At 43.1% G+C, this 20,369-nt stretch overlaps 1 protein-coding gene across 2 annotated transcripts in view; it reads right to left on the reverse strand.

Annotated features, from left to right (window-relative positions):
* mef2aa (myocyte enhancer factor 2aa) overlaps positions 1 to 17,148 on the reverse strand; it is an 82,002-nt gene extending 64,854 nt beyond the window's left edge. Inside the window, exon 1 of one of the 2 annotated variants that reach the window (XM_056417621.1) lies at positions 17,109 to 17,148. The gene's annotated coding sequence lies outside the window, so the exon portion shown is untranslated. The remainder of the gene's footprint in view (positions 1 to 17,108) is intronic. The other variant, XM_056417622.1, reaches the window with a different exon arrangement.
* Positions 17,149 to 20,369: the final 3,221 nt, after the last annotated feature.

Below are 20,369 nucleotides of genomic sequence, written 5' to 3' on the forward strand. Positions count from 1 at the left end.
GGGGCGGTGGGTTGGTGTGTGTCAGATTTGACTTACAGGAAGACTGATCTGTAGCTGCTCCGAGGGTGCCCACTGCAACACACACCTCTGTCATTAATCACACAGCGTTTCAGAGTACAGAGTGCTTTGTCTTCTCTTCCTCTCACACCAATGCTACGAGCTGTCACCATCCCGAGAAAAGCTTCAGAACAACTATCAAGAAGTGAGAGAAACTGCTGGTGCCTTTCTGAAACTACAAGGTATGTATGTAATCCCACAGAGAAGTTGCAACACAAAAACAGGATGCCTTACTCATTTTCCTCTGCTAGCTGTGGCATGCCAGTATCTCTGCAGTCACTGGAGGAAAAGAGCTATAACATCCAAAAGATCCTGAAGCTATGTATACGTAGTTGCATACATATGTTGTGGTCTTTATCTAGACATTGTCTCACTATAATGTCGGCGCTGTTTTTGCACTCTTCCTCCTTCAGAGAAGGTTACCTGGATATACAGGATTAGGATCATTCACTATCCTTACTAAGAAAGGATGAATCAGCAAGCAGCACAGCTAAAAGCATGTTGATTTATAATCCAAATACAGCTGACCGCTGATGCCCCACTTTCTACTGATCTCACACACACTCCTTCTAGCTTGAGTTTGAGGTAATTAATCACAGCAGTAGTGTTAAATTAGAGATTGTGTTTATGTGTGATTAGGTAACTCTTGACATTTAGCTGAACTTAAACCAACTAGAATGACCAACTCTTGTTTGTTAGCCTCCACCAACCGTCAAGTTGCAGTTTACATTCACGTTTGTCTGAAATGTCATCACTTTATCACTTTAACCGGTTAGTCATTTGTGTCAAATTAGGATGATCAATGGCAAAACAATTGTTTAGTGAGATACCGCGTTCACAAGAATGGGACCGACATGAGGTCACAGTGGGCGTGACCTTTGACCTTAAACCACCATCAATCTAATCCAGTGGTCCCCAAACTACGGCCCGCGGGCCGAATCCGGCCCGCCTCCCCATGTGGACCGGCCCCCTGAACAATACCAGAGACGCGTTCCGATTTATTATTTTTTTCACCTGGCCCGCTGCCGTTGAGATTGCAGTGAGACGCGGAGAAAATGTGGAGTGGTGCTCTTTGCAATAGAACATCTTTGATGGGACGTGTCGCGTCTCGGCCAATCAGCGTTCAGATGTCCACAGCGTTTGGGAAGTTAGGTTAGCTTGAATGTTAGTCCGCTACATCTGCTGCCGTCACGCTGCACGGTGTAGCAATACTAACAAAGTTCCCGTACGTTAAAAACGATGTGATTTAGCATATTTTTAGTATCGATACTTCATTAAAAGAGCGATCAGTCGGCTGGCCCTCCAGCAGACGAGGCAAACGTTATGTGGCCCTCACAGGAAAAAGTTTGGGGACCCCTGCTGTACACAATATCAGATTGGATCTCCTTTGCGTATTACCTTTATTTATTTCTCATAAAAAGTGTTTTCTTACTGCCACAGTATCGCTAGTTATTACTATTAAGTCCATGACAACTATGAGTGTTTTTTTGTGTTCGACAAGGACTTGATAGACTTTGCAATAAGACAACAATCGTTGAGTATCATGGAGAGACACATATTGTATGTTTCTTTGGGCAAAAGCATCAGTTAAATGTGTGCAATGTTATTTTAATAATGTGTTGATGCTTCGTTGCCGGCGTCAGTCGTGGCCAGAGCCGTTTTGTTTTCGGGTTATCTGACTGTTATCATTCTTGTTTTTCAAGCCTCTACAAGGCTCTACATAGTATAGTTTACACACTATCATGAACGCCTTGAGCAATTTAAATTAAAATTTGGCACAAACTTCTATCTAAATTCAACAGTGAACTGATTAGATCAGGGGTCCCCAAACTTTTTCCTGTGAGGGCCACATAACGTTTGCCTCGTCTGCTGGAGGGCCAGCCGACTGATCGCTCTTTTAATGAAGTATCGATACTAAAAATATGCTAAATCACATCGTTTTTAACGTACGGGAACTTTGTTAGTATTGCTACACCGTGCAGCGTGACGGCAGCAGATGTAGCGGACTAACATCCAAGCTAACCTAACTTCCCAAACGCTGTGGACATCTGAACGCTGATTGGCCGAGACGCGACACGTCCCATCAAAGATGTTCTATTGCAAAGAGCACCACTCCACATTTTCTCCGCGTCTCACTGCAATCTCAACGGCAGCGGGCCAGGTGAAAAAAATAATAAATCGGAACGCGTCTCTGGTATTGTTCAGGGGGCCGGTCCACATGGGGAGGCGGGCCGGATACGGCCCGCGGGCCGTAGTTTGGGGACCACTGGTGTACAGTAATGGAGAGAGCAAAGAAAGAGCACAAATAGTCGAGCAAAAAAACATACAGTCAATTCTTGAGTCTGTGGCTCTAAAGACCTAATAAAATAAACATTTAGAAATTAGGCAAAGCAGAAAGCACAGCAAAGTATTTAACAACAACCTACAGTTTTGCAGTGCATCATCTAAACGAAAGTGTCTGCATGACTCTTTTCTCTGTGCATTTGAATGTATACTCTGCTCCGTGAAACTGTGAAATTGTCAGATCAAAATATATATTTTCCTCCCACTGAAATATGGGCTCAAATGTGCCGTCTACCCATGGCATCTCATAAACAGTTCATTTCTAAATGTAAACCTAGGTGGTCAGGAAGGGGAATAACGATCTGTCAAAATAGAGCTCAGATCCACAAAGCGTGCTTTCAGTGTGGAGGGCCAGATATGTGAAGTATATAATTGCATGCACTGTTTAACATGTTTTACATTCAGTACACCATTGCGGTTTGTTTATCGTAACATACCAGGCAAACAGAGTGAATGTGTGCTTAAGCAAATATTTGCAGCACTATATCAAATTCAGCTCCCAAATTAAGGATATCAGAGAGGCCAAATAGGGTCGTGTTTGAAATAACAGAGTTGTTAGGCCATCCGCTGTTCCACACACAGATTGCCCTATCACATGAGTTGCTGGAGTGTTTGCACACAGAGCTTTGCCACCTGCGGGCTTATATATCACACTGTGCCTTATTAAGAGCTTTAACAAAATCTGTCTTTCACTGGCCCCCCTTAGTCACCACGCTGAGGGCAGCCGTCTTCAGGACCTCGGTTTGTACACAGCCCCGTCTAAACGCCTAGTCCCCCTAAACTGTTTTGGGCAGTGTGCATGTGCTCGACAGATAAAAGGCGAGAATGGAGATATTATGGCGGCGCTGTATAAAGTCATAGCAGAATTGCTCTAAAGTGATATGCTTTTTCCTGTAACTAGTGTAGAAGATCAGACACGCTCCGCCTTATTGGATGTCATGCCTTGACACGATTCAATTTGATCTTTCAACATATTGCACTGCACTATTCAGATGTGCGCCACAAAATCCTTTACATTATTCCAATAAAATGGAGAAAGCGACTCGCATTCAAAAAGGTTTTTTTCTTCACTGAAAATGTAATTCACAACCACATATAAAGTTAGCAAGTTGTGCTGACCATGAAGAGAGCACGGTGAGGGTCTCATGGTACAAGTTCAGCTGTCAGACAGACAAGCCATTTACTGTTATGCTCCAGTAATGAGCAATGGTCCACGAGAGTGAACCGCTGACCCCTGAATTGATTATCTCTAGCTGCATGCTGACCCTCTGAAATGACTTCACTGTAATCGTTGAATGCTGTGATGTATTCTGGGTGTAGCCGAACTGTGTCCTATTCCTTCAGTCACAAAAATAGAGGACTCTATTTTATTATAGCATGCTGGGAATTCCCCTCCATTTCCTCAAGCTCTTGACCTCCCTCTCTCTATTGTATGTGCGGAGAGAGGGTCTGGGGCCTTCGCCGCTCGACCAGGCTGACAGATCGGCTCGTCGTGCCCTCTGCTGCTCCGTCTGCACTGCGGCTCCATTGTTCTGCCCTCTCAGGCCGAGCCGCGGGGCAACTCCTCACCATTGTGTCTGACAGACCTGCAACCTGATACCATGGCAGCAGGCGCCTGCCTGCGTCCCTTTGGGACACCGATGCAGAATGTACTGTATGTGTGCATACGGGTGTGTGCATGTGTGTGAGTACAAGTCCAAGTGTTAATCAAATTTACTCAGACAGCATTTGTGATTATAACAACCACGAGAAAAGTGCAAACACTTTAAATATGTTCATTGTAATGAGGAGCATTCATCAATCAGAACAATGCAAGTAGTTTACTATCACGCAAGAACAATATGAACATGGCCCAAGCGCCACAGGCAGAAGCACAAACCTGGGACTACACTGTAGTACCAGGTTCAAAAAGACCCAATGCTCCCATTTAGTAGCAAACTATACACTCTGAGTCACATCTTTAATGCAACAAGAAGAAGACTGACATCTTATCTCACCTCCACAGAGAAATGGAAAAGCTGTGCCTGAAGAAGCCTATAGCAGACACAACACCACAGCCTATGCACATCAAAGCAAGCCCCAACCAAGTTGAGCATGCCGTTGTGTGTCACTGAGGAATAGTCCTCTTTTTATGTAACACACAGATGATTAAAGAGTTCAACACAGCAAGCAGACTAATGACTCCACTGGGTTGCAGGAGAACTCAGGAGAGGAGAAGCCAGGGCCTCTGGAGAATACTTGCTGAAACAGGGATAGGTTCTAAAATATACAAATTTATTCATCAGAAAGCAGTCTTTTTATGTCATCGATGTGTGCCTATGTGAGTGTGTGCAGGTGGCAGAGAGTGAATGTGAGCGAGGAAGACGGAGGGGAGAGAGAGAGAGCGATGAGAGGGAAAAAGAGATAGACAGTCTGATAGTATCAGCCCTCGTTGAGCTAAAAATATCAAGCAACCAGTGACAACCACCCTGGAAAGAAACTGCAAACCCTGCCTTAACGTTAGCTTCACTTTCTGCATCTTCACATTTTCTCTAATAGTATAATGGGTATTTTAAATGTCATTAATACATTATCTTGAACCATTTTAACAGGTCTCTGTGGAGTTTCTTCCTGAGTTTATCATACATGATAATGGATGCTGATATACGTACAGACAGTAAGATGTTTTTATTCCACTGGATAAATGGACACCATTGAGTCCCTTGTGAGAAGTGACAACGTGATTAATGGTTGTGCTGTCTCTGGGACAAAGTGCAGGAATTATTGTCAGTCACTATAGGAGGAGAATTAATGACCACTACCTCGTGGCAATCATATGAGATTAAGAAAAAAATACATCTTCAGGCATAGAAGGTGCAACGTATGACCCTGTAATCAGGAGCACGAAGATACAACGTACACATCAGCAGCCATTCTGGTGCCGATATAACACTGAGAAAATAAGGTTTCGTAACACTCCAGATTTATTTCACAAACATTATGTAAACAGCTATTAACATTTAGTTTTTAAAAAAGTACATACAAAAACAAATAATATCATGCATGAAGAGGCAGAAAGCCCACTGGGCTTATTTGAAGCCTGCACATATCGAATATTCAAATGTAATAATATTATAGAGAACATAAAATGAATATGCCTAAGATATATTTATGTAATATTGTTGACAACATATGATAGATAACAACAACATTAATACATTAGAAGCAACTAAATAAACGTGATTGTGTCGATGTGAGAAGGATTCAAAACTCAAGTGTACTCTTTGGAAGTATAGCCTACATTTTCCGGGATGTCTGTGAGACCAAGGAGAATATTTATTTTTAAATATCCATCCATCCATTATCAGGCGCTCATCTGGGGTCGGGTCGAGGTGGCAGCAGGCCCGGCAAGCCGACCCAGGCTTCCATCTCACCCGCAATATTTTCCAGCTCATTCTGGGGGATCCCGAGATGTTCCCAGGCCAGCTGGGAGATATAATCCCTCCAGCGTGTCCTGGGTCTTCCCCGGGGTCACCTACCAGTCGGACGTGCCTGGAACACCTCCAGTGAGAGGAGAGACAGGAGGCATCCAAATTAGATGCTCGAACCACCTCAGCTGACTCCTTTCCACACGAAGAAGTAGCTTCTCAACTCCACGCTCCCTCCTGATGTCCGAGATCCTCACCCGATCTCTAAGGCTGAGCCCGGACACCCTACGGAGGAAACTCATGTTGGCTGCTTGTAGCCAAGAGCTCGTTCTTTTGGTAACGACCCAGAGTTCATGACCATAGGTCAGAACGTAGACCGACCAGTAAATTGAGAACTTCACCAAGACGGTCCGGTGCAGCGCCTGTTTCACTGCTGCAGCCGCACCGACCCGCCTGTCGATCTCCCGCTCCATTTTACCCTCACGTGAACAAGACCCCGAGATACTTGAACTCCTTCGCTTGGGGTAGGCACTCTGTCCCCACCTGGAGGAAGCACTCCTCCGGTTTCCGGCAGAGCACCATGGCCTCAGATTTGGAGGTGCTGACTCTCATCCCTGCCGCTTCACACTCGGTTGCAAAACACCCCAGTGCATGCTGGAGGCCACGGTCTGTGTTGGAGTTTTCCCCGGAGAAAACTCCAACACAGCGGCGCTCAGCCGGGGGCTCGTGAGTATCTCCTCTCCCGCCTGGCGCCTCTCACCCTGGGCAACTCCAGAAAAGGACAAAGTCCAACCCTTCCCCAGGAACTAGGTTCCAGAGCCAGTGCTGTGCATGGAGGTGACCCCAACTATATCCAGCTAGTACTGCTCCACCTCCACCTCCTGCACCACCTCTAGCTCTTTCCCCACTAGAGAGATGACGTTCCACGTCCAAAAAGCGAGTCTAAGCTGCCGGCGATTGGCTTTTAGTGTTTTTTTATATGTTCGATACTATTCATATTCAAAGACAGTATAATATAGATATATTCACTATCAGGATCAACGCTATAGACAATGTTTTCTATATTGGAAATGCAAAAGACAAAAAGAATACGTCTTTTTTTAATCAGATCACAAACAGGCACTGGTGCTACCAACAAGGTCCATGTGTTGATTCCTCGAAGCCCAGAGGTCCTGTGTTCATCTGGGTTAACATGGATTCCTCCCACACTCTTCAGATCCGCCACAGATCATAGCCCGTCGTTGTTTGAAGTGGAAAGTATTACCATTTGGATCATTGCCAGATATTGATACAACAGAATGCAGATCGCTGTCCTGGCAACATCAACTTAAGTTTAATGTGTTTCTCCTTAGTGCACCAATAGCACTGTTTGTATACCATTATAAGTACGTTTTTCATCCCACAAACACCAAAAATGGTAGACAACATCACCTAAAGGAAAACATTTAGAATTAGTTGTGTGACTGTGGTGATTCTCTGTCTGTGTCTCTCTCTGCCACCCATCCATGTTCTAGACCTGCTTATCAGAGTTGTGGGAGGTTGAAGACTGACCCACACATTGGACACATTGCGAGAGTAACTGTTACTTTGATGTATAAGATGTTTTTTCATAGTTAATCCATATTTTTCTGTTACATTACTAATAGTGAACCTTGAATTTGAGGAACCATGTTGACATCATTCTGAGGCTGTTACAAACCACTGTGCTCTTAGAGGAAACATATTCCATCCTTAGATTGAGGTGCTGTTTTTACAGGTAAACAACAGACTTGTGTGGAGATTTAGAGTGATAAGTTAAATAAGAATTTACTACAACACAAAAATGGCAACTATTACATCAAGTAACAGTAATATTGTACGTCAAGACGTAGCAAGTCATAGAACAAACCTCTGATATTATTGTGTACAAAACGAGAATTCCAAAATTGTACAAAACACATAATGTAATTGTATAATGTAAACAATGCAAGTATAATGGCTTTATTTCTACTTAGAAGTACAATTAATTTCATACAAGCATGTATACACAATACATGTTCTAGAAAATAAAATTCAAAGAGAGAATTTTAACTATGACCACCATTCAAAGCAAATATTTTCACTCAAGTGTATTTGAGATTTCATCCCATCCGATACCATTAAAATGAATTAATTCAATCAAGAGATTGATTAATTTCACTTTCATATCCACAAGAGCTTTGCTCCTCCTTCACTCTAGTTCAAGGCCTCTTTTAGAAATAGAAAATAATATCCCGAACATACATCATTTTTGCATTAAGTGATCCTCATCCCTGGATATGGCATTGAAATTGTAAATGCAAATCCACTCAAATGGTTACTCCTCATGAGTGCGATCCAGCAGGGATGACAACATAAACAATGGTGCAGATAGTTGTTCAAACCAGCTGCACATTGCTATTGTTAGGATTAGCGTGGTAATCTCAGGGCCGGAGAAGCTGACTGTAGAGACACCTGATCAGACAGGGAGGATAAGTATGTGTTCCTTTTTCATTTCAGACAATTATTACACAGTGTACCTCCATATTATGCTGGGCATGTAGGTTGATATCGCATGAAGAAAATAGAAAAGCGCGAGACAGAATATTTGAGGGAGACGATGTAGAGGAGGATTATAAATCAAGCAAAGAGTATAAAGGAAGAGAAAAGAGAGCAAAATGAGAGCTTGTGTTCGTCTGGATGGGCAGAAGGCCTGCAGAGTTTGGCAGGAGTCCTGCTTCTGACAGCAGCTGTGGCCTCAGATCTTAAGGTGGTGCCTTGACTCCGCACTAGCCCTTCCATCCCAAGCTCTCATGTTTTCAATCAGAGGGGACCATAAATTATTGTCAGACGTAATCACGGCTGTCCAATGGGGGCCTGCTGAGGGGTTCCAGCCTGTCCTGGTGCATCAAGTCACACTGGATCACGGCACCTCTGATATGGGCAGTGGGAAAGCCCTGCAAGCGGGCTAAGACACAACACACAAGTTTAAAAGAGGTTATGTTTTTCTAACAACCTGAATCAGATGAAAACGATCTGCTGGATGAGACGATTGAAGTTGAAGATTTAAAGGAATAGTTCACTTGGAAATGACAATTCAGTTGTGAAAAATCAATACCAGTTTCTATGGACGCTAATTTATAGTTCTGCCATCAGCCCTCATTTTTTTCCAGCTCCATAAAACATCGTGAAAATCATACATTTAAAGTACACATTGGACTTTTAACTCCTTGTCCTCTTCAAAGCTCATTTATGTTTATTTGTTGTCATAACCACGATGGAGTTTTGACGATCAGGGGACGAGTTGTCAGCGACTGAATATTTAATTTGAGTGAACAATTCATTTTATTCTGTAAGGTTGGAAAGCAACACAAAATGACAGATTGTACATCTGTGATTAAACACAATCATTCATTGTTGCATTGGTTAAAAAAGGAAAAAAGAAGGGAAAAAAGGTTTCTAACCCTGAATGAAATGGGAGATTTTGCACTTAATGCTGGCACAGCTTTCCTCCTTGAAGTCGCAAAGCAGACAATGTGGGTTTCCCCTCTTTCTTCTGTCCGCAAATTCATCTGGCTCCTTTGGCAAGATGCCCGGGTAATCGTGGCACGGTCTGTGTTTTTCACGACAGCACTGTTATTTTGCTGTGAAAACTCTCAGCATGGGGTGGCACACCCACCTCTGGCAAGACACTGCTGTCAGAGCTGATCAGCAGAAAGCAGCCTTCCCTTTCAATTAGCCTCGTCTGTCCAAGAACAGGGCCAGGAGCACCAGCACAGCCACACAGGCACCCAGTGAAGGAACAGCAAGGAGAGCAGGTGGGAGGAGAGGGCAGAGCTGGAGAAGTAAGCCCCAAAACTCAGAACGGGGACTGAAATACCCTCCACTGCTGTGTTCTTAGTCCCTGTGTACCAGAAAAGGCTCTGCCATGGCACGTCACAGTAAACATAGGCAGGCTCCATGAAAACACGGCCATTTGGCAGGAAAGCATGGGATGAGATATGGCACCAATGAGGCAGATAATTCCCTGAATAACTATATCTTCCCCCTCATGTGCTATCAAAATGATGAAGAGTGTGCAGAGGAAAAGAGAGCATGCGGTGAAACAGCCATGTCACACTTTAGAGTTACTTGGGAAACAACACACTGCAATTTATATGGCACTAATCAAGACACAAATTAGAGGTTGTTTGGGGAGCTTATGTACAGTGATGAAGGGGCTTGAGGAGGAGCGCCAGGGCCCGGGAGTGAAGAGAGAAAGCGTGGCAGCCATGCCCCTAGGTTGTTTGTCACAAATGCCACATCCAGGTGGGATTTGCAGAGTTGCACCCCAGCCAGCGTCTTTCTCTCAGTGGAAAGAGCCTGAGGTGGAGAATGGTAAACATGGACAGCTGTAACACGAGCACAAATGTCCCTGTGGGGTCGGCTGAGGATTTTGAATGGAGAAACTGCGAGGAGGAAGCACTGTATTGATAACCTTAGCAAGTCTGTGGACATTCTTAGCATTCAGAATACTTCTTGCAGATTCAGTTCTGCAAATTTCAAAACACCATACTACCAGTGCAGTGCAGTGCAACCTCTGAGTAGATGGAAAACTTACTTCAAACGCCTGTCTCTGGTTAAAACAGAACGCAATCTCAACACCTTGAGCCTTTTTCTTCCTGTTCTAGTGTTTAGTTTATCAAAGCCAAGTGTTTTGAATGAAAGTCACAAAGAGGAGAAGGATTGTGTGATACGCTGCTCCGATTTTTCAAAGCTTCATTTTTCTGTAACAGTCGAAGATATATTCAACTTTAATGACCATCATGTGTTTAAAAGCTGTTTTAGAGGAGCCATTGTACCAGCAGCTGTCAACAGCTAACCGGAATCTGGAAAACCCATCACCGACTACAACTTGTAAAACTTCAATGAGAGAACAATGAAGTACTTGTTACAGGGCCTGTCATTATTTTTCATGCCACCCCTTATTATAAAACACAAATTAGAGCAACATCTTGTAGGGCAAGATCCATGTATCTGTTTACAACCTGTTCAATATAATACATGATCTTCATCAGCAGATGAAGTTTTCCCAGTTGTCATGGAATAATAAATAATTTCAATTTTCTCTGAGAAATATTAAACCAACACTGACAAGAAGTCAACTTTAACTTAAAAAAAAGGAGAATAGATTATCTAAATACAAAATATATCTGCAGATAAAGATGGTAAAGATGCTAAAAAAAGCGGCTATTTTGTCAACTGCTTTTCCGGGGGCAATAATGAGCCTTTGAGCCGTGTCAAACATCTTGGTTGAATGAGAGGTAGTTGTAGCACTAGTGTGGCCTCCCAATGAGACATGCACCGTAGCAAATCCAGCGTAAACCATCTGTTTCACTGTTTGAATATTGTTACGCATGCTTGTGCATGTTTGTATTTTATATCAGAGCTACTGCAGGGAATAAGACATGGCATTGTTGTGTTGTGCTATTGATGAGGATGAGAGACACTTCAGTGAATGTAATGCCATTAGCAGTGCAATGTAATACCACACAGCAAATGTAATAAGACAGTTAGTATCAATATCACAGCACAAAAGAAGTGTGAATTTTAAATGGCAAGGATGACTGGACATTTTCTTATTTATTATGGGCTGGACTCGGTATCTCAGTACACCTTCAAGCAATGCCAAACTCTAAGATCCAGCTGGTTTCTCATATTTCTTGTTCCATATGCATCCTGTTCAATCCATATATAACTAAGGATATGACTCCATCTCTTTGTTCTTTTGCCATTCACAAAGAATCAATAAGGCCTTCGGGGGATATTTATTTCGTCCCTATTTGACCAACGTTATCACGATGATATGGTCTGATTTTTACTGTCGGAGATGAACAGAAGATGTAATTCACTTGTTGACTATTTAGAATACAGAATAAACATGTAATCTATGTGTCTGTGTGTGAATAGAGCAGTTTATGGATGCCACCCATCTGTTGTGCAGATTGTGTCATGGGAGCTAAGATTTTTCTAGAAGCTCTATATGTTGAAGTCCAGATGGAAAAGTGTGTTGTTTAGATCCTTTTGTCTTCATAAAATAACCTACGTCATGAATAACACGTGATATGCATTTATGTTTGACATGTTGCTGTTGTAGCTATACATGTCATACTGTAAGGAAATACTAGTACAGATAAGTGGAACATTTAAAAAGACAATATAGATATGTAGTGAAGGAAGAGCAGTTGGACTCTAAGTAGAGAATGAAGGACAACATCTTTTCTCGCCTCTCCAGCTGATGTGTGGGATGGGGGCCCCTTTGGTGAGCGCTGTTGTCAGCCGAGACAAACTGCAGCTCCTGGGAGTGCCCCAGATCTGACAGAAACCTCCCCCTCCATCAGTCACGTCATCTGAGTCAGTGAAGGAGTCTGCGCCCTGCTCGCGGTCACACTAACCAGGAGACACAAGCTGTTCCTCTCCAGGTGCTCATTAATGCACTTGTCCTTGATACCTCCACCATACAACAACACAAAGACAAACACATGCCTGCCGTGTTCTAATTACACTTGTGCGCGCACACACTTGCAGGGATGTGCGTCCCGCATTTTACTAAGAGACTTGTAAATGTCAAACTACCGCAGACGCGCCTCTACTTCACCCTCCTGCTGTTGTTGCTCTTGTCTTTTTTCAATTTTTGGAAGGCGGGGTACACACCGATAGGCAACGTTGTTGTGAAGCAGAAAGACACAGAGTGAAAGTAATGCTGTAAAGATGGTTTGAGCCTTTGAAGTGGGGAACGTTGGGGACGGCGGATAAGAGAGAGCCAGCCCAGGAGTGGAGAGCCGGGCTGAAGGAATTCATCAAGCTTCCTCAACAATTAGAATATGGGCCTAAATACCTTATGAAACCAATCCTCCATAACCAGTCTACGCTATGACTTCCTATCCCTCTACATTACAACCCATCCCACTGAAAAATGGTAAGCATGGATGACCCCAGTAGTGTCTTATACTTCTCCTCTCCAAGGCCTGCTTGAATAACTACCATACCTCCAATGTTCCTTTTTTTCCATTATGCAGTTAAGCCAGACAGTTAATTATCCAGGAGCATGGAGGCCGGGTCTCTTTTCTGGCTGCGATAACGATATGCTTTGCTGGGCAGAGAATGAAGAGGGCCAGCCCACAGGGACCCGTGCTGATGTCAGGCAATCTTTCAAAAAAGGCCCAGGCAATTAGATGCACCAGTGCTACCAGGGATGACTAGTGTTATTGAGGATACTGGCTAGCTTCTCTAATGGGGGTATTTAGGGCAATTATGATAAAGATGTCAGAGCGACCTCCCCACGACTGCTGCTTTTACAAGGGGTGCCTCTAAGTGCAAGATCACAGAGCAGAAATAAGAAGTGACTAAAGATGTGACCAGTCCTGTGTGGAAGTCTTGCCACCAGCAGAACTGCACTTAAGACTCGTCTCATGTGGAAAAATGCTGTCTAGAGGTGCTAAATGGGCTAATCTGCCCTCACGGTGGAGTTTTATGGGAATATTGGAGTCTATTATGACAGTCTCAAGAAAATAAACACTCCAGTGCTCAATTAAAGAGTAAAGCCTGGCTGATTCGTTTCCATTTAGCATCTGGCCCGGGGAGAGTTCGGAACACGGTTATTATTTAATGGACGAGGGAAGCTGACCATCGGTAAGGTAGCAGAGCCCCACAAAGGGGCCTTTCATGTGGCTACTGTTGTACACTGCTTGCGTCTGAATTGTTTCCATGCACAAGTTTACCTCAGTCATCAACCTTTTCCTACTGGCATCCACACCTCACATCAAAGTTACACTTCAGGGACATGAGCTACTGGTCACCGCACACACTTTACCCAGCCAGCCCAATTGTAATGTTAGCATATGCCATGCACATGGCTGGCATGACACTAAGCGCACATTGACTAATGTTTGAAGTAAGTTCAAAGCAGAGGAAAAGTGCAACGCGGAAGCAGCACGGATCCTCTTTCCTCCCTAAAAAAAGCCAAACAGCTGGCCATGTTCTTACAAAGTGCTCAGTACATTTACATGATTGTTTTTATACCATGTCTGTGGATAATGCCCCGTGCTATCCCCCTCTCGGTAATAACCTCTCTGGATACATATTAGATAATCAGGAAACAGCAATCCCACTATCCAGATGGAGAAAAGCTCTTCAGTGAAGCACATTCCAGAAGTAAGTGTTTCTTTCTGTTGTAGTTCACGGAACCGAGCCGTACACTATTTAGAAGAGACTGGAGAGATTAGTAGAATGCATGAGCATCATTATAATAATGTAATGAAGGAGTGCTGCGAGAGAAAAATTAAGCGGACAAAAAGAAAAACTTAATAATCCAAAAAACATATTTTTTAGCCATGTCAGCGGCATTGGCTCTCAGGATGGAAATGTTGGCTGGTTGGTCCACAGCTCTGGGCCAGACTGAAGTATCTCAACAACTATCACATGGACTATCATGTGCAGGCATTCATGGTCCCCAGAGGATGAATCTTATTGACGTTGGTGACCAGACATTTGTGGTTTTAGTGAATCATCTCAATAACTATTGGCTGGATTGCCATGACATGCAGACATTTCATGTTTCTTAAGGAACATTGAAGTAACTTTGATACCTTGATTTCATCTTGCACCATCATCAGGTCAACATTTAAATGTGTCCAATAATAATGTTAAAATACCTGCAAAAATAACATTCCGATCAGCCTCAGCTGCACTATCAAAACGTTGATGCTGAGCATGGTAAACCTTAAAGAGATCTCCGACAACGACGAGAAGGCCTACCTGGAGGAAGTTGCTGATCTGTCACTCTGGTGCCAGGACAACAGCCTCATCATGAAACTAAGGAACTGAAAGGCTGATTTGTGGACTTTACAGGGTACAACAACAACAGAGTACTCACCACACTGGGGACGGGATTGGAGAGGAGGGTGAGGGGGGTAAATACAATAAGGTCCACGATACTGAGGATCTGACATGGTCACAAACACAGACACTCTGGTGAGAAAGGCAAGGCAGCAGCCTCTAGGCCCCAAAATTAAAGAGAGGAAAAAGAGATTTCCAGAGGGACCTTCTACAAGCTGTGAGAGGAGTGACAGGAGCCTCTGACAGGGCAGCTGCCAGCCTGGTTTGCTCTCAGGACAGGAAGGCTCAGAGAGAGTAGTGCGTTCAGCTGGAACATGACCATGCAACTACACTCCCCACTCCTCACCACCCAGGAGGCAGCAGACCAGAGAGCAGGATCATGAAGGATCCTCATGAAGGATCAACCAAGCTGTTGCAGTTTCAGCTCAGTCAGCAGGCGCCCGTAAGCGCGCTGCAAGAACAGAGAAAAGAGCAGAGAGACTTCCTTTCTGCTCTCAGGGGAGTGACTCAGGACACCCACAGACCCCCCACATGACACACACACCCACACACACCACACCACACACACACACACACACACACACATTGTTGTGTTTTGTTGTTTGTTTGTAATTGTGTTGTGTTGCATGTGTTTGCTCTATTCCTGTTGCACTTTTGCACTTTGTGACACCATGTCACTGCAAATCATGTTGTGATTGTGCCCATGTTAGGATGTTAAAGTCAGAACCGTAAAAGTACAGCAATGTGCATTGTATAGTATTTTCAAAGATAGTCTTGCCCCCTGTGTATAGATATTACCTTAATTTACCATGTGAAAGTGCCATAACTATTTTTTTTAATTCGTTGAATGTACCCATGAAATGTCTCCGACATCTTGCAGCCTTAAACAATATCACTATGATCTTCTTCCATGGCTGAATTATCCTTTTTTGCTTATTCACACCCAATGATTTTACATTTTAGAGGAGATTCGCTTTACTCCTCCTACAAAAAGCTACCAAAACATTTCAGCATCATAAGCAAATGGGCATGAGGCCTCTGAAATACTAGCCAATCAATCAGGCCAGGTTTGCCCTTCTGGAGCAACAAGCCCCCATCCTATCCAGCCATCAGTCATACCCCACCTCTGGCTGTCCTCCTGCCTATTTTCACACCATCTTTTTCACTTCAAACAATGACTTATTATGTTTTCCAACTTGATTCCCCTTGATGCTTGCTCTCCAACTCTCACTGCCTGTGAGTTACAATCCCGCCTGTCGATTTTCCATCATGATAGCTAGAGAATTGACTCCAAATGTTTGGCAATAGCAAGCACAGGAAAAGAGATTGCTTTGAATTTTGATCTTAATTTTGTTCTGCTTATTCACTTTCACCAGTTTTATTTATCGTGAAAACGAATATATGTTGTTATTTAAGACCTCCATAGAGGTTTCTGATGAGGGCATAATGTTGTGCAATCACTACATTATTTGCACTGAGCAAATTTAAAGTTTCCATGCACTATTCTCTACAAGGTCACTTACTATAAAAAAGGAGAGGATGTTACAAAGCTCTCTATGACAAATTGCCACATGTGCAAAGAACAATTATAAGGCCAGTAATGCATGGAGGTGTATTGTCTTCTTGGGAGTAAGGCTTCACCCCAGTCATACAAATGAAACAAAAGTCAATGCTTTTCCCAACAGGGTGCAACATATGCCTGTACTGTAGAAGGTCACCTTAAGGCTGCTAGTGTTTACTCAGCTCAGAGGTAGATTTAGCTCAGCATCAATTAACAGTTTCACTGTCAGAGTGATTAAGGTTTTTTTTTCTATCATAAGCTGTGGTGTAGATCGGTGAGGTGAGTTTGCAGAGAGCTTTTTTACCCTTCACATATTGTCACAGGTGTCGAGAGGGGAGAATGTCTAGGTCTAATAGAATTTGAAAAAAAAATACATCCTAAAAATTGCTGGAAAAGTTAATAAATCAAAGCCATGCTAATTCCATCAGAGCAAAACCATGCAAATTGTAGCATCCGAGTCATTTAGCTCCATTAGAGAGGGGTGTTTCTCTTAATGCAAATGGTTATCAAGAGCTCTGCATCAGGTCTGGAGAGAGGACCAGCAAGACCTGCTGTGTGTACATAAACCACATCTATAGTGATGGATGGCTGGCTTGACAGTGTTGTTCTGTGTTGTAGTGGAAGAAGGATCCCACTGTGACTCCCATCCACCATCACGCACACAAACCTCTCAAAACACCACATGTATCATTGTCGGCAGATGCTGAAATGAGGATGTGTGACAAAGCAATAGTGTATGTCTGAAAAAAGAGGTGTGACAAAAGGGTAAAAGGTTGTGTGTCCTTTGATGTCTGCGTTATTATAATTGCATAATGGGGAACACGCAACAGCTCACTTCAGACACAACAGGAGTGAAAATCACTCACCTTTGCTACACAAGCTCCACTTCTCTGTCTTCTACTCCATCTGTGGTCAACAATAGAAACAGCAGATAAAGAGAGTGAGAACAATAACCATACCATCCTTTTAGGAAGGACCCGGAAGGGTTTGGAGTCCTAAAAAATAAGGCTAATTTGAAGGTCATTTAAAGAGCGCCAGGCAGTGCAGCTCAGGAGGGGGGCCTCTGAACAAGTGCAGGGGGAGCGGCTTGGGTTGCAATGCTGTGAGGTAGGCACTCCGACGCTCTCCCTGGTGCTCTTCATCAATCTCTCCCATCCACCGAGAGCCTCCTCTGACCCACATAGCAGCCAGAGGGAGGGGGTTGCCTTTCTTCCATTATTAATACCACTGCATCACACAACCTGCACTTACCTGAACCAAGTCAGCACAGGAGCCACAAAGGTCAAAGAACCAGAGGCAGACAATTTCCCTCTCATTCACATTCATAGTCAACGGTAAATGCCCCCCCCCACCCCATCCCCCCTTTTGATATTTGTATTCCCATTGTTTATATTTCTTTTTGAAGTAGAGTCGGGGTAGGGGTTACATGTGCGATTTGGCCTCGTCTTAAGTGTGAGTGATGAATTTCAGCTTTAAGCAGACGGCATACATTTTCTTCTCTATTTTTTTTCTTCACATCATATCATCAAAAGAAAGTCCTTTGAAATATTACTGGTTGACTCATTGGGACATCACAGATGACTTGTTATGTAAAGTGAGAGGAAAAAGCAACTGAAAGTCCATACAACTGCAAAAGTTCAAAGTCTTTTGGACATAGTGGTTCTCGGTTTCTCTTTTTTCCTGGACAGAGACCATACATTTTACACATATAGTTTAAAAGGATCGCTCTGGAGCACAATTAACTGTGAATTGCAGCCCTCTGAGTGAGCGAATGGGCAACTTGTTGACTTTTCCCCTTCAAGACCCCAACAAGGGGGTACAAGGCTGGACCACAGTGTACCAAAGACAAGGAGCTGCACTATCCTCTCATCATTTGGGGCGATGCCCTTGGCAGTGCTGTCTTTGTGTTTGATCTTTTGAGGGGCCAGAATTACAGACAAACCCCTCGACATCATTTTGAAAATGTCTGGCAAACAGTCGCTGATCCATGTTTTAGCAGCTAAAGCTTGCATGCAGGGCCATTGGAAGAAGATGAACCTCCCCCAAACACATATCTCCCTGTCACAGTGCTGCTAAAACTACAATTATGAAGGGACGTACACGCTGTCAGCACACAAAACACAGTTATTGGTTTAGTGGGCTATTGTCTAAACAAAGAATGGCAATATATCACCTCCAAAGCTCTCCGTAATCTTTGATTTTGACATTGAATAGAAAGGAGAGAAGAAGATTTAGTGGTGAAACAATAGTAAATTTGTTTTCTGCAGATGCTTCAAATTAGGCCAAGGTTTGGGTAAGGATAAACACAAGTTTAAGCCATTCTAAGTCTCTGCTTTAGCAGGGAACAATTCACATTTGAATTCAAAACTATTGTTAACCCTTGTGTTGCCTTCGGGTCAATTTGACCCGATTCAATGTTTCACCCTCCTGTCGCCTTCGGGTCAATATGACCCGATTCAATGTTTAACCCTCCTGTTACCTTTATATTTACTAACATATTTTACCCTTGAGGTCAATATGACCCCAGCTATTAAAATCTCCAGAAAATTATTAGAATTAATATTGTTTTCCAAGTTTAAGTGTGAGGTACTTTATGTTTGTTTGTTGACTCCCGAAAGAACACCGACATTAAACATTGAATCGGGTCAAATTGACCCGAAGGCAACACAAGGGTTAAACAAAGCACTGGCATGGAGCGATGCTGCTGCGTGGAAAGAGAGCTTATCTCATCGTACTGTGACTATCATGTCTTTGCTGTGGACAGCCTCAGTCAGTTCAAAGGAAGGGTGCCTGGCTTCAGCGCCTGGCTTTGTTTTTTCTTCTTTACAGCGGCATTACTCGCACAAATACTTTGATTACAATACTGAAACACATTTCTTATTCTTTGTACAAATTACATGCTTTATCTGAAGTGCAGCAGCCGTGAAGACATTGGCATGGTAGCTGCGAGCCATGCGAGGAGAACTTTGTTAAAGTGGTAAACCACTCCTGCAATTTTAAAGCGAGGGATTTTTGCCTTTTTTCACAAAATTTGGAATTTGATTTGAAAATAAATGCACTGTCTTACAGATATTGGCATACTTTATGAACTCCAGATGTCCTACAATAGCTGGGATAAAGAGACATTTAATTATTATTATTTGTATTATCCTAGTAGTTCCTACTCTAAACACTATTTGCTATGACGGGCTGATGTCCGTTGCCGAGTGGTGGGTGTCTGCAGCTTAACTAGCACAGGAAGTGGGCACATCTGTATAAAAGGTAGGTGCTACTTTGTGGTACCAACAAATAGCGGACATATCTGACAAAACAAACCTCCAACTAGAGCAAAGTGTGTCTGTTTATCTGAGAAGTGGATCCATAAATTGCTTTCCTTGTTTAGAAGTAAAGCACTTAGCTGCTTAGAGTTGTTCATCAAGACATTATGATAACTGGTCTCAATTGACTTAGCCCATTATTACGTGGGAACAATCAAACAACAAATTATGTCTTTATAGAACTGATACAATAGCTCTAAAAAGAGTTGTATGATATTTCCTTTTGTCATATTTAGACAAAAACATTATGAAACACACATTTTATGGCTTAAAACCCATAATGATGCATGACTATTAAATCAAGGAATAAAAACGGAAATTGTGTTGTGCAGATATTTTAATTTCTTATTCAGCTCAGTTATGTGAGTCGTGCTGCATGTCAATAAAACTGTTCCTGTACAAGCTGAGGGTAGTGTGGATTGATACCGAGCTCGTCTGTGACCACGCAGCTGTGTGTTGAAAGTTCAGAGAACAACTTAAGGGGATTCATCCAAACTCGCTGTACAATTAGTTGTAAGACACAGTTTTTGACTAATTCTGTTATTATTTTGTGATTAATGGAGCAGCTGTTATTCTTCTTGTAAATGTAGCGCTTCTGCTGGTGCTGCCTTCCAACAGACAAGGAGGTTTTCTGTTTTCATCTCAAGCTTTGGTTTTACAAGTGAAGTTGACACGGTTACTATGAGCCTCTTAAACTGTGAACAGGAAGGGCAAGTGATGAAGTGCTCAAGGGCAGATTTCTTTGGCCGAGTGTCTTGACAGATGAAAATTGAATAATTGCAAGCATAGATTCTGGCAGTGCTAAGCTCC

This window comes from Pseudoliparis swirei, chromosome 6 (genome assembly GCF_029220125.1).
Source record: "Pseudoliparis swirei isolate HS2019 ecotype Mariana Trench chromosome 6, NWPU_hadal_v1, whole genome shotgun sequence".
Classification (NCBI taxonomy): domain Eukaryota; kingdom Metazoa; phylum Chordata; class Actinopteri; order Perciformes; family Liparidae; genus Pseudoliparis; species Pseudoliparis swirei.